General features: G+C 42.4%; 1 protein-coding gene across 3 annotated transcripts in view; it reads right to left on the bottom strand.

The window, feature by feature from the left end:
- Positions 1-15074, bottom strand: part of prickle1b (prickle homolog 1b) — a 76678-nt gene that overhangs the window by 17377 nt on the left and 44227 nt on the right. For 2 of the 3 annotated variants that reach the window (XM_085139027.1, XM_085139026.1), the window contains exon 1: positions 9231-9482. The exons of the other annotated variant lie outside the window; for it this stretch is intronic. The gene's annotated coding sequence lies outside the window, so the exon portion shown is untranslated. Of the gene's footprint in view, positions 1-9230; positions 9483-15074 lie in introns of those variants that run through there. 3 annotated transcript variants of the gene reach the window in all.

Here is a 15074-nt window from a genome sequence, read left to right as displayed (position 1 = left end):
AATTTTTTTAGAAACTTCTTGTCTTATATTACTGGGAATATAACTCAGTTATCAACATCAACACCCATGGGACAAACCTCTCTTACTTAAATCTGACTTGAAAAACAGTTTTCACAAGTGTTTAGCTGCAGCCACATGTACCCTTACTCACACTGAGACCTGCGTCAATTCACATCCATTACATTTTACTGATTTCTACATTCAGCCCTATTCACGCTGACAGACGCCTCACAGCAGCCTTTCACACCAGGAAATGGGATCTTTAGCCCTCGCTAACAAGACCCACCAGCCCGACTCGCTGCTGCAAATCAGGTCTGTGGAAGTGTGGATATGCTTGGAGGTTTTTGCCACATCAGTGTTAATATTCCTTGACACTCCCCGGTTGAGTGTAATTTAAGTTTAAAGTCATAAAACCCTCTGCTGAGATTTGTTAACCACTCCAGGGTGTTACATACACACCTCTGGGGCAACAGAGGGGGTAATAAAAGTGCTATAAAATGCAAGGATTTGTCAGATGTCACTGGAGCTTTGGTAGGTATTGGGTTTGGAAGCTACACTTTTCTTGTCTTAGTCTTACTTTTACCAACTATAATTCAAAATTGGAAATTCTTCAAGTTCTTCAAGGTGTTCTGATTTGGAGTATGGGAGTGTTGCTTGATATGTGACTCAAGCACATGTAGTTACCGACAGATTAAACTACAACACTGAAAGTTTGACACCGGCTTAAGAAAAGCAGTATACAATGTACACAGTGCTTTTCCTGTAGTTTTTACAGTTGCACTCAGCACGTTTCAGATACATTTTAGCTGCCAAATCGAATGAAAATGTCCCAATTTTAGTCCCATTTAGGCCGCACAGGTGGGCTTTAGCTGTATAATAACAACCTTTTAAATGTGATGAGTCTGTCTTAAATAAGAGAGTACTTTTACACTCCATTGCAATGACGAACTAGAACATCAATGAGAAACACAATGGAAAAATGGGAATACATCTGGAAGCCAAACATGTTGTCATCCTAGTGCTGCGTGTGTGCGTGCACGCTGAGGAGAAGAGAGAGAAAAGAGTCTTGTGCCTCCCGTCCAGCTCTAATTTGATATTGTTAAGTGATGTATTCCTTCTTTAATAAAAGCCAGGCTAGAAGATATTTTAACCGAGGCTTTGAGAGGAGTGTGTGTGGGTTGGAATTATTTTTTTAAAAAAAGAAAAAAAAGAGGCAGATATGCAGATATTTATAACTATAACAGAACAGAGGTGAGTGAGTGACTGCTGATGAAGATGAAAAATGTCAAGAACCACGTTATCTCGTACTTGTTAACAGGAGAAATGGGCTGCTGATTTGCTTCACTTGAATGGCTAAAAAAAGCCGGGCCTTTCTGATTAGACTTCTACAAAATATTGTTAGGGTTAGATAAAAGCTGCTCTTTTGAGGGAAAAAGTCACAAAGAAACTGCTTTTAGTCCAGATACTGTACTTAAGGATGACAAACTACAACAGAAAAAGGACCCAACATATCTTGCTCTTGGAAACACAGAAATGAGAGTCCAACCATCCAGCTGCGTTGGCTCGAAGTAGGCTCTTTTATTATTTTTGCTGATCTCCTCTACGTTGACTTAAGTCAGCATTGTTATTGCTGTTACAAAAAGTCCCTCTCTCTTGCTGCAAGTATCCATTTGACTGATTTACAGTGTGCCACATGTTTCAGCCAAAGGAAACAGATAAATCAGGGCTTTTAATGAGCTATGCCACTCAAAGTGAGATGCAAGTATTTCCTAATGAAAATAAAATTAAAAATAACAAGAAGGAGGGAGATGTAAATGTATAAACAGTCACATCTGATGACACATCCTGCAAGACAACCTACGGAGTTGCATCACATTTACTATGGGAAAGCTGTTGGCGTGTGCATGCGTGTGTGTCTGTGTGTGTGTGTGCACAAGTCCCTCATCAAGTCAGTATAAGAGATAGATGTGGGCCAGGGATTGGGGTTGTGTACACAGAGGCTTAATGACAGGACCCTGAAGGGATGGCACATCAGTCAAGCAGAACAGACCAACACACACACACAAACGCACACACATAAACCGGCTGTGCGTTATAATGCCGGCACCCTCGCTTTCCCATAATTTAGCGGTGGAAACACAAGAGCTGGGAAAGACGGGTCTGACCAAGTTTGCAGCCCCGGGCACTTTGTCACACTCGGCCTGCAGTCTGGCCTGCACGGGCTGGCACAGTTCTCAAAGCTGCTTGTAGTTGGGAGAAGGGTGTGTATGTGAAACCATACAGCAGAGCTTTTAGTTTCACTGCGCATTCCAAAGCCCCGTTTGTGCAGATTTCTACTAGAGATTTTGAAAGGAGACTGATAAAAGAACAGCTGAGCGACGGCAACTCGACACGGCACGGCAACGCAAACATTCTGACGGCAAGTTTGGGTTGCACGGGGGCGACAGATATCGAGGCTGTGTGCTATATGAAAGTGGCTTTGAGCTGTGTGCTTCAATAAAGTCGCTATCACAGGGAAAGTGGCGTGACTGGTCATTTTGTAAGGTTGTTTCTCTCTCCTTCTACTACCCAGCAACTGCAGTTGAATTTGGCCAGGCAGACCATGTTGGCATTCCACACTGACCCTCGAGTAGCGGGCCTGAGGTTCATGGGTAAACAGACGCACTGTTTGGTGGGCTTTGGAGCCTGTCTCACCCTCTCCCTGTCTGCTTCTCTCTTTAAACTCCCCCCCGCCCCTCGTCTTTCTTCTCAGCCGGGCATATCCTCAGTTGGCCTCTCTGTTAATTCAGACCTACCTGACAGTTCTGACTAAAACCTTCTGGGTTTACTATCAGTCCCGCTCAGCAATGGGCTTTGCTCTCTAAACACACAACGAAAACTAATCTGCAACAGATGGGAGACGAACTGGGAAGGAAGTAGCATAAAAGGATATAGAGCATATTTGTACCCCTCTGAACCAAACGATAGGGTTTCAGCGAACTTCCAGGCAAAGCCCGAGGAGGGTTGTAATGATGTGCACAGCGGCGGCTCCCAGGAGCTTAACAGCACGTAATACTTGGGGATATGAGGTGTCCATCCACAACCAGATGTCTGAAAGGCCCCGAGGGTGGAAAGGGTGGGGGGGGGGGGGGGTAGTCCTGGGGGTTTCCTCTACAACACTCCAAAAGATGCATGTAAAGTCTCAAATAATTAAAAACAAATGCAAAACACACAAATGCAACGATACATAGCCGTATGCACACACAAACAGGGCCCCACATGTTGTTTTCCACGGTTGGTTGATTTGAGATAATGAACCCCTCTTTTTCTCCACCCCCCCCCCCCCCCTCCTCCTCAGTTTACTGGTTTTGGAGGTCATTCGTGTAAACACAAGAGACATTTATTTACCACCTCATTAATGCAAGTGGTAATTTAACCCCATTTTCACAGGCAGAAAAAAAAGGAACAGATGGATCTCACAACACAGAAATGCAGACAAATCACTGTTTGGATTTGTTTTGTGAAGAGCACTTGGAAAACCCCCAAAGCTTTCATCAGCTAACCTCTCTGGTTGAAAATCTGGTACATTCTCCGTGTCTTGGAGGAGAAATTGTCCCGACAGAAGGATACACCACAGCTTGATTGTTTGCCACAGAACACAAAGGCAGCTAGGGGCTTATTATGTAAGATGGGAAAGTCATTTAAGATGAAGCTGCGTTCCTATGCAACTTTGAATGGTAATGAATGTACATTGGCCTCTTTTTCTCCCCACTTGACGGCAGCAGAGAGAGGATGCAAACCGACAAACACCTCCAGGTCTCCAAAACAAAATCGGAAGGGCTATAATGTTAAACTCCAAATCAGGAGGCCACTAATGATGCCTATGTCCATCTCCATATACAGCCTGCTGTGAACAGAAGTGATGTGATTGTCAAAAATATTAATTAGAGATGTTTTGAACATTTAATACTGAAAGTTGTGACTCTACAAATCCTCAAGCAAAAGCAGCATCCACAGCTTTTTGGTAAATTTGGTGATAGTGCTGTAATTTTCCCCACCCTCATCTATATCGCATTTATCACAACAGGCCATTTCCTGAGTCTGGGTGGCATCAGATTGGATGGAGCCATTTCCCCTCTGAATGAATTAGAGGGCTGCTGGTCCTCTGGGATCGTGTCAGGCAACGTGGAGATGCAGCGACAGATAGGGTATGTCCCCAAAGACTTCTGCAGAGACAGGCGACCACCCAATGTAATGATAACTAAATGTTTCATCATATCAATCACAAGAAATTTGCCCAGCTCGTGTTTTTCGCAACGCATTAAACCATCTCGTTTGGTACATCTGCTCCTGTTTTGTGAAGCTTGCTGACAGTGATTAGTTCGTGGGCCTGGAAGAGTCACAAGAAGATCGTGTGCAACGTGAAAGAGAGGTGAAATGCTAAAGAGAGCGAGGCAAGGGAAGGGAGAAAGACGAAAATTCTCTGAAGGCAGGGGAAAGGAGCAGGCTGTCCCTGATTAGGTCTGAGTTGAGACATTCAACTCGGTCTTAGCCTCGGGAACACAATGTCAAACACATGAGACCAATTTGGGGAAAGAGGGGCTGAAGCTGAGCCATGTTTGCCGATGCACGCTCTGAAACAGCAAGCCCAGATTCACAAATAAGAAGATTTCCCGAACTCTGACCTGAAACCATGTAACTGTTATGTTTCTGACATGGCTCTCTCCTTTAAATAACACTCTTTTCTGGCAAATGTTCCTAAATAACAGCTTTGTGTATCCAACACCCAAAACAGAGAGCGGGAGTTGCCAGTTTGGCTTGGATGCACAGCGTGTTAACTCTGTTTCTAAAAAAACTAACTTTAATATTATCCATAGGATGATCTCAGTCTCTTTTTTTCTTTTTCTTTTTCTTTTTTGTTACTGAGGCAAAAACATGAAGCCACAAAACATCAAACTGTGAAACATGATCACCAAAATTGGAAGAGGTTTTCCCATCATAACAGCAATGCTACGTGATTGATGTCGCCCTCAACAACCAACAAGAGCCCAGAATCTAAGGAAGAGACCTTTTTATGTTTTTCCCAATCAAAAACAAAACTGAAAGCTATCATTTGTGTTCTGCCTCAGGGTGGTCATTTGAATGGGGAATAATTACGTGGTTTTTGCAGCGAAATCTCGTCTTCCTATACGAGACTCTCCTTCTATCTATACTGTTTACCTCTCACTTGGGCTTTAAAGCCTTTCAATTATTATCATCTAATAATCATCACCTTTAATGTCTCGCTAACTGCCGAGGCTGGCGACTGGCAGTGTCTGGGCAGGTGTGTGTGTGTGGCTTTAATCATCATCAAATAGAGCTGTGTGTATAGGTAATTAACTTGGTGCCAAATTGACTCTCACTCACAGGCACGAGTCGGGAACTCTAAACACACCTCAGCTTTGCGTCACTTAGCAAGTGCTGCGGGCAACTTCATTTCAGCTCCGCTGCGTGTTTTGACACAGAGTTGAGCTCAGTTCCCTCTCCGAGTCCATTACTCAGCGTCTGATATTCCTCTAAACCCCGAATTACTTTTCCTCTCCACAAGCTGACCATAATACAAGGCTTGTGGAGCCAATGCGGCCTGCAGGGTTTGGTCTGAAACCACTTAACGAGCACAAGGATCACGATTAGTGTTTGTAGATCGAGGATTGCTGTCTCAGACCCCACATAAACATGAATGACCTGACCGATGCCGGTACCTGACAGGCATTTCAATCACATGTACTTAAAAAACAAAAAAAACAAATAATAGTTAATTTAACAATCTGCTAGTCTCTGGATTAACCTTCAGTATCCAAAACGTCAGGAAAATGCACAGAAAGTCTTATTTCTGTTGCTCGCGTAGCTTTGAAACATTCAAGAAAACGTCTGTTCTTCATTGTTCCCTGTGCTGTTGCTCCAGCTCAGTAATTGGACCTTCACTGTTTGGCCCTCTGCACACAACTACAGGGGATAGCTGCTTGGCAAGCATATGTGTGTATACACGTGTGTGTGTGTGTTTGTGTGTGTCTGTTTTGAGGTTTGGAATGATTTACACAACCCCACACTCGATTAATTCCAGTATGACAGAACAAACTTGCCTGTGTGTACGCATGTTGGTCTTAGGCTGAGAGGTGCACAGACTGAACAGTGTTGCCTTACTAATAGGCCGCTCAGGTTTTTTTTTCTGTCTCTCGCACTCTTATGAACACAAATACAAACACACACGCTGTTCACATTTGTGCTTATGTTTCTTATTAGGTTCCATTTATTTAATCTTATGCCAATCTTTCCTCCAAGTTAAACACTGGGACACAAGAAGGGTGTAAAGTCTGCGCAACCCCCCCGAAGATGTTAGCCCAGTAGCAAACCATCCTAGTATACACTATTATGTTTAGAAAAGTATGGATTTTAAATGGGATGCCCTTCTCTAAAAGTTACCTAATGACCATGAAAGAGGTTTTCTTACAACTTTTTGGACTAAATTTTTTAAGTTCCAAAAAAAAGGGAAAAAAAAGAAAAAGAAAGTGTGAATAACACCACATCCTGAGCTCTTCGTGCAGCTTTACTGCTGTGATCAGTTGAGGTGTTTAAGCCAGTGGTTCTAAATCCAGAACACCCTTGTCGCTGAGTAGGAAAGGTTTTCCAGGACAGTATCCAACAATATCAAAACAATCTCCAGGCTGGATTTCCTCTCTGGCACTCAAACCCCACTGGAGAATGAGAATCTGGGTTGCATGTGAGAAGAAAATGAAGAAGTGTAGGACGAAGTTTTCTGTTTCTAATCAAGAGACACCGCTCTGAAAAATGAATCTGTCAAGCTAGAGGCTGTCCACAAACAATAAGCTGCCGAGGCTTTCGTGAAAGCGGAACAAACAAGAAGTCGAGGATTCATTCATAATCTAATCCGCCTCTCCTGCCAAAGCGAGACATGGATTTTTACTCCATGGAGTCATTCTTGTCTTTGAATAAAGCCTAAAAGGTCATCTCCTTTGCATCTGCTTCATAAACTGCCATCTGATTCACATCCTCCTCAGCTAGAAGGCTTCCTTACTCCCCTCACTGTGATATGTTAAAACAAAATGAACCTTTTAGTCCCATTTTTGTTTTGTTTTGGCAAAAGAATTCCATTAAACCTACTCGTTAAAGGCACAAACTCCTCTAAATGCTGATTTTTTCCTTTCCCCCCCTTGCTCTTTGTTTATCCTCATTGCATAAAAAAAACCAGAAAAAAAACCCCAACAGCTCTCTGCATCACTAAAAATGATCATCTCTTACTACCTAAGCTACCTGAACTGATAAAGTGAACATCAGATGATAACAGCTGATATCAGTGCCAGCCCACATCAGCTGATAGCTCAGCTGAAACATATTCAAATGGAAAGTAGGGCAAGCTAATGAAGCTGCTTCAATCTACCTACATACAGCTGTTGCTGCTTCTGCAAGCCACTTTACAACCCACCTTTTGCGACTTAGCCACATGTTGTCACTAATACTTGAGCTTTTTTTCCTTCAGTGAGTGTCTTGCTGCTGCTCTTAAGGACAGAAGATACCACCAATAAAATTACTGCAGCTGGTAATTGTCTTCTGAGGTCTGACATTAGTTTAAGTTGTAAAAACACAACTTGTAAAAATGAGGATCAATCTTTTAGTGGTTTCTCACGTTTCATACTACGTCTTTGCTGGGCGACAGCCAAAAGTGCAAGTCATGGTTGCAGCAAACTTGTAAAAGATCGAATTAAATGTTGGTACATTTTACAACCATTAAACACAAGTCATGCTCCCTACCTCCAGCTGCATATTCAGAAGATTAGTGAAAAGAGGATTTCAAAAGCTATTCTTTTGAACAAACACAAGACAAACCACAGTGTTCAGCATCTATATGAAGGAATCAGTGTCATGTCCCGCAGCCCGCTGAAGTCAAGCCAAAACATACCGATCATTTCAGCTACTGCCTGACTTGACTCTCCCATGTGGTCCAAATGGCTGACCAATTAACAGCAGCTTAACTCCTGAGTCCAAACAGCTATCTCTCTTTCTCACACACACGCACACCCGCATGAACACATAAGCAGAAAAGCGGATGCACACAAGCATACAAAGTAATGGACATGCTGATCCACAAGCACTTAGACCCAGTACCACACACAGACAAGGACACACACACACAGATACGTACTCATTAACAAAGGCTTAGCATAGCAGCGCGTATACCCCCAGCAAAGTGGAGCACAGTGTGCCTGACTGGCCTCCCACAGAGGGGGAATACACCTCAGTCACCTGATCCTCGGTTGCTCTGATCCTGGATCAACTAACTTTGGGGGCAGTTAACAAGAAGGCTTTATGGGCCGGAGAGCATTTCTGGTAGAGAGTGTTGCTTCAAAATATCCCATTTAAGAGTCTGAATTTAGACTACAGTGTAGATATGTTATTACTCTACTTTACAAGATTTCTCATATGCAAAAACCAGAATTAGACCCACAAGTCTACTGCTCTCACTGCAGCATCTTAGCAATCTCTCTCACCACTAGGTGCCACCACTGGCTTTATTACCTTAACACGTCACTGTAAGACTTACAGTTGCGGTTTTAACTGTATTTTATGCACTCTGAGTTAAAAGTCTTAAGCCAAGGGAGAGTAAACATGTTCATCTTGTAACAAATTGACTCCAGTGAAAGGGTTGATTAAAGTCTGATGTGGGGCTGAGTATGAAAGAAATGCCTGACTTTGTCAATTGTTTAGCGCGGTTGGAGTGATGTGGCTTCACTCTGTCGTGTGTGTGGATTTTGGGCTGCGGTGTGTCACAACAGATGTACTTCAGAGGAGTTTTGGGAACTTGCAAAGAGAGGGAAAAGGAGCAGTCAGATCGAGGGAGAAAGCGATGGAGCCCACCTGAGTGACAAGAGGCAGCCATACATCTGGAAACCAAAATGAAAACCAGCGCGTCTTTACGCATGCACATTTTCCAAATTAACCCCCCCCCCCCCCCCCCCCCCAGCCTGGTTCACAGATTCCCCCCCAATTTTTTTTCATTTTTGGGGAAAAAAATGCCACAGTGCTTCAACGAAGTCTTTTCTTTTTGTTCTCGCCTGTTTGGCCATGAAGTAAACTGAGAGACAGGTAATCTCTCTTGGTTCTTGTTGACGCAGAAACCATGACTTCACAGTACTATCGAGAACGCGCACATCACAGTTTACAGAGCAAAATGAATTACCGGGTCAAACACTCACCTTTAAAGGAGCAACAACTCGATGCGGGGCAGCCTGAATATTCCTTTTATCAAAATATAATCACGACTGTGGAGGCATTCGTGCTGGCCGCAAACCGCAAACGCACAACTCCGTCCCGTTCCGCGTCCCGGATCAGCTCAGTGATGATGTTTTCAGTGCATGATCGTGAGCACAGAGAGAGATAATCAGAAGCAGTCTCACCAGGGCTGAGCGCTGCGCAGCTCTGGCATCAAGTTAAGAGCGTCCAGCAATGACATTAACGCTGCACTGCGCCTATTGGCTGGGCTGCCCACCCCCTATTCCTCTCCCTCCGTCCTCCATACAGAAACGCACACACGCCCCCTCCCCTCTGCTAGAAAGTATACAGTATACCTCCAAGCTATGAGTTTATGGGTATGTTTAGGAAATTAAAAAAGATCACTATTATCTCATACAATAAATGTGGAAAGCGCCATAAAGGATGAGAAGGCCACCACAAACTCACAAGTGATTACCATACAAACAGCCTTTGAGGAACAGAGCAACAACTGTGCGGTAAAATGCTCTTGCGTTCACCTCTTCTTCATAATTTATGACTTTTACAAGAATATTTGATAGAACAGACTCCCACACCGACCCAACCCCAGTTTTCTTTCCTGTCTGTGGCGGGTATGGCACAGTATATCACACGCTCCGTGCAGGAAAGCAGTAGCCTCATGAAACTCAAAACTGACCGTCTGCAGTGATGTGTGGAAGTGTTAGGCTCTGCGTAGCCCAGAATGAAAGCATGTTCAGAAGCTCAGTGATCCAAACTAACTTCTTCTAAATGCAGACTCAAACCAATATCCGTCCACTTTAATTAATATAAGATTACACATACACACATTTAAAAACATCTTTTATACATGATGTCATTTTTTGTAACCCACCACAGTCCCACACTTTTCGCTGAATCAGAGGTTCCCTGTTATAGTTCACTTCAGTTTTACTCACAATTAATCAATTACCTCATATATTTGTTCTTAATTCAAAAAACCCTCTTAAATTTTTATCTTTTGCTGTTGTTACAGTTTTTTCTGTATTTATACCTGTATTTGCTATCATGATTTTTCTCAGACTTCTTTCTACTGCTCATCACATGTTTACCCAAGCAATCGTCTTTCTTCCTGTATACTTTGGGTCACCTTCTAATGTTTTAAAAGGGGCTATATAATAATGGATAAAAGTGACTTGACAAGAGGTGTTATCTCCACCAGCACCTTACTGATGTTCACACCTCAGTGCTCAGCATCCCACTGGTTAATTTATGAGGTTTTGCTTAGATGGAAGTATGTAGGTGTATGATAAAAGAGCAAGGCAGCACTAAATGTTCTAGATAAAGAACTGTGCTCCGCTGTCCCGGCTGTAACAGTTAGAATCCGCACTGACACAACTTTATCAAGTCACTTCTTTGGAACCTAGGAAAACACAAAAGCTTTGAATTGTAAGACACAGAAACACAAAATGATTCTGTATATGTTTAGAATATGTTCTTATGGTAGACACTAAACACAGTGGGGGAAATAATTATTTGATCCGCTGCTGAATTTGTACGTTTGCTCACTTACAAAAAGATGAACAGTCTGTTACAAAAACTTATATGGCTGTGTACACATGTGGCACACAGATCACAATCAATCATTAAATCAATTACAGATACTCTTGATCTTAACTCATTATGTGTATAAAGCAAAACTGTCCATAAATCAATTTCTTCCATTCCAACCTCTCCACCACCATGGGAAAGATCAAAGAGCTGTCAAAAAAGTCAGAGACAAGACAGAAAGGGCTACAAGACCATCAGCTTGGTGAGAAGGTGACAACTGGTGGTGTGATGATTCAGAAATGGAAGAAGTCAAGCATGGAGTTGGAAACCTTATGATTTGGCTGCTTTTCTGCTAAGGGTATAAAACGTATACACCCCATTGAGGGGCCAATGGATGGGTTCATGTACCATTAACTCTTGGACAAAAGCCTCCTTCTCTCAGCCAGAACCCTGAAGATGGGTCGTGGACAGTGTTGGTCAAGTTACTTGAAAAAAGTAATCAGTAATTAATTACTGATTACTTCCCCAAAAAAGTAATCCCGTTACTTTACTGATTACTTATTTTCAAAAGTAATTAATTACTTAGTTACTTTTTAAAAACATGATTTACAACCTGAATAGGTGATAAAGCGATAGATCTTTCAGCCCAATTCTACTTTTTCTACATAATCCATCATACAAAATGTAATCAAATGGAAAAGTCTCTTTTTAAAACTTGTTTTGTTAGTTTTAATCTTTTAACTTATGCATGAAGCAAAATTTTAATTATATGCACCATTCTCTGACTGGAAGAAATTAGTTTAACATTTAAACCTATTTTCTGCACATTCCAGCACATAATATAAATATATATATATATATATATATATATATATATATATATATATATATATATATATATATATATATATATATATATATATTGTGTGTGTGTTTACACTCACTCTTTCAGATGCAAGTAAAACACAGCAGAAAATAAATAAAGTCAAAGACTAGCGGTCCTTTTGCTCTATTTTCACTTGTAAAGCAGGAGTAGAGTAGGCGGAGGTTTATCCTGGTGCAGGTGTGCCGCAGCGGTCAGTGGAAGGATACTGCAGTTTCTCTGTGAGTTTCTCATTACGTCGTAGCTACTCGGTGCTTGCTTGGAAGTTTAGGGGGTTTTTTTCGCTGTAAAAAGAGGTTTTCTTCCCACGCACAGTGGACACTAATGTTTTTGTCACTTTTTACGGAATCAAACTCAAAATAAGGTCAGTACTTCCACGCTTTAAACGCTGCACGCTCATACTCTCTCCCGCACTCGATATATTATCCATTGTTGATCTGCACACAGCTGTTGTCACGAACATCACACTCGCTTACGTCACTGTCATGAGACATTCTCGCAAGAAAATCACGGTTTTAGTAACGCAGTAACGCAGCGTTCCTACGGGAAAGTAACGGTAATCTAATTACCGTTTTTGCAATAGTAATCCCTTACTTTACTCGTTACTTGGAAAAAGTAATCGGATTACAGTAACGCCATCTCTGGTCGTGGATGGGTCTTCCAGCATGACCATGATGATCAAGGAGCACATTAAGGTCATGGAGTAGCCTAATGAGTCTCCATACGTCAGTCCTATAGAATATCTGTGAAAGTTGCCAAAGGGCAGCCACAAAACCTAAAGGATTTAGAGTTTAAATAAAGAGGAATGGCCCAAATCCTTCCTGAGATGTGTGCAAACCTAGTGACTAACTGCAAGAAACTATTCAATTCATACAAAAACACAATATGTTTTTTCTGGATTTTTGGTTGATATTCTGTCATTGTCCATTAAGATAAAACTAGCATAAAATTTAGAGGCCTTTTATTTCTTTGTATGTGAGCAAACTTACAAACTCAGCAGGTGATTAAATGATTATTTCCCCCGCTGTATATCCAAGCATCCATTTTCTTTTGCTTATTCAATTCAGGGGCAGCTGGAGCCTATCCCAGTTGTCACAGGGCCAGGTACACTGTGGTCAGGTTGCAGGACTAGATATATTTATATACTATAATCAACTGCAGCAGGATGCCGTTACATCACAGCAAGAATCACCTGGTCATCGCCTGGTCATTTGGAATCTTTCTGTGTGGCATTTGCATGTTTTTTTCTATGCCTTTGGGTTTCTTCTGGGTGCTCCTACAATCCAAACAAATGCATATTAGGTTTTGGCCATTCTAAATTAATCATAGGTGTGAATGTGTTAGCCCAAGATGGCCCAGTGACCTGCCCAGGGTTTACACTCCCCCACGATGTGTAAAACTGGTGCTATAGTTTAAACAAAATGCCTACTGGCAAGTCAGAAATCACCTTATGTGCCTTTTGATATAATTTTTTTACTTCATGGTTTACAAAAACTGTCTTAGACACAGGAATGGATTAACGTCAAGAAATAATTCGTTGAGCTGTGTGGTTGGATTGAATTTAGTCCACTGCCGTGGCGTCGGGGGAGAGAGGATAGCTGTTTGAATGTCGGTGAAGTTGGCAGTGTGACAGGCAGAGCGGGTCAAACAGTATGGCTTATTGTCCCCGCCAGCCAGTAAGTCAGCCCACACAGAAAGGGACCCATGGATGCCCTTGTTCACCCTGCTGGCTGCTGCTCTGACATTCTGACAGCTTGATTTACAACTTATATTCACATTTCATATTTGTGACTTTGAGACTTATAATGAGCTCAGCTATGGAGAAAGTCTGAATTCACAGATCGCCACTGATGAAAATGGGCCCTGGCAACAGTTTTACTTTGTTTCTGCCAAGAATGATGCACCAGAAGTGAAGTGAGGCAGAAACAACCTTTTTGCCTAAATGACTGAGCACAACTGGAGCTTTGCCCACCTCAACTTTTAATGTGGAAATCTGATCATTTAGGGCGTCCCGATTGCTCTCTTTGCCACCTGTTCTGCTCACCTCAATGCAGCATAGAGCCGGCCTCTGTGCTTTGGCTTGGCTCTTTGTGCTCGCACACAGACATCTGTAACATTAGGCCTGTTTACAGGAGACACAGAAAGAGGGAGAGGGGGTATAAAAGGTAAGCCTATAGGCCTGCACATGCAGCCAGAGAGGAAGCGAGGATCAGCGCAGTGGGGAGAGCACAAAAGGCACAGTAAATCCTGCCCCCCCCCCGTCATCTTGTGGTGCGCGGAAATACAGCAGAGTGGATGAAAGTGTCAGAGTCAGGCACAGCATGTTTAACATCTCTGATCCCATCTTTTCACTCCCTCCATTCTCCTATTCTTCTGGTTTCTCCATGGAACGCTGCATTAAAAACAGTCCACACTGATGTGGGACTGCGCACTTTGTGATGGTAGCTTAAGTGTCACAACCAATGAGCGAATAACAAACTGCTGCACAGAGGAGTTATCTTCCTATCAGCAGATCTGGTTTTCAGAGAGAGTAAAAGTACATCTGATATGAACCGCATCAGGCTTATCTGTGATGCAGCGCTGTATTTATCATATTAGCAGGACTGGGAAAACCTGATGGTTTTGCTTCACTGCATTTAAATAGGGAGACTAGTATATATGTGTGAAAGCAGCAAAGCTAAAACTTTAACTGGCCTGAAACATGAGCTCTGGTCATTAAAACAATGGAAATCTACACCCCGTGTCCTTAACGTGACTAACGAATTTCCACATTTATGTGACATTTAACCCCGTGAAACTGTGTCAGAAAGATGAGCCACTTTGTGCCTGGGTCAAGCCTGGAAACCTACAAACACCAACTAGTCCTCCTGTAAAACCAGATATTTGACTTTGAAAACATTGGGTATCTGAATTGTTCATGTAGCTGGTAAAATATTCATAAAAAAGAAAACAATATCCTTTCCTGATCACAGCTATTGGCTACTTCTTTCTTTGACCTTGTATAACCCAGTTCCAAAAGGACCTTTCTGAGAATGAGGAAAGTGGCCTAAAGGGGAATTGTCAATCAAGCCGTGGAAATCAAGTATGCATTTCGTAACGCTTCAACTATCCTCAGAATAAGTGCACAGACATGACCTCTGAATCATCCTCCACCTTTGCTGTTCAGAGTGACTAAAAAAACCTCAAGGCAGAGTCAGTTTTCTTCTTAACTGAAAAGGAAACGGATATCTGCTTTAACACAATAGATTTAACGGTACATACGTGCAGGTCTAGTCAGTTACTGTCACTCAGGTTTATCTCCGTGTAACCATGTTTTCTTTCCACCCTGTCATTTGCCTATCTGCCTGTGTCATCTCTGTCTTTACCACGGGCAGTCAGCGGGGAGTGGGGAGCTCTG

This window comes from Neolamprologus multifasciatus, chromosome 17 (assembly GCF_963576455.1).
Source record: "Neolamprologus multifasciatus chromosome 17, fNeoMul1.2, whole genome shotgun sequence".
NCBI classification, from domain to species: domain Eukaryota; kingdom Metazoa; phylum Chordata; class Actinopteri; order Cichliformes; family Cichlidae; genus Neolamprologus; species Neolamprologus multifasciatus.
This window is presented reverse-complemented; position numbering and strand designations above follow the sequence as displayed.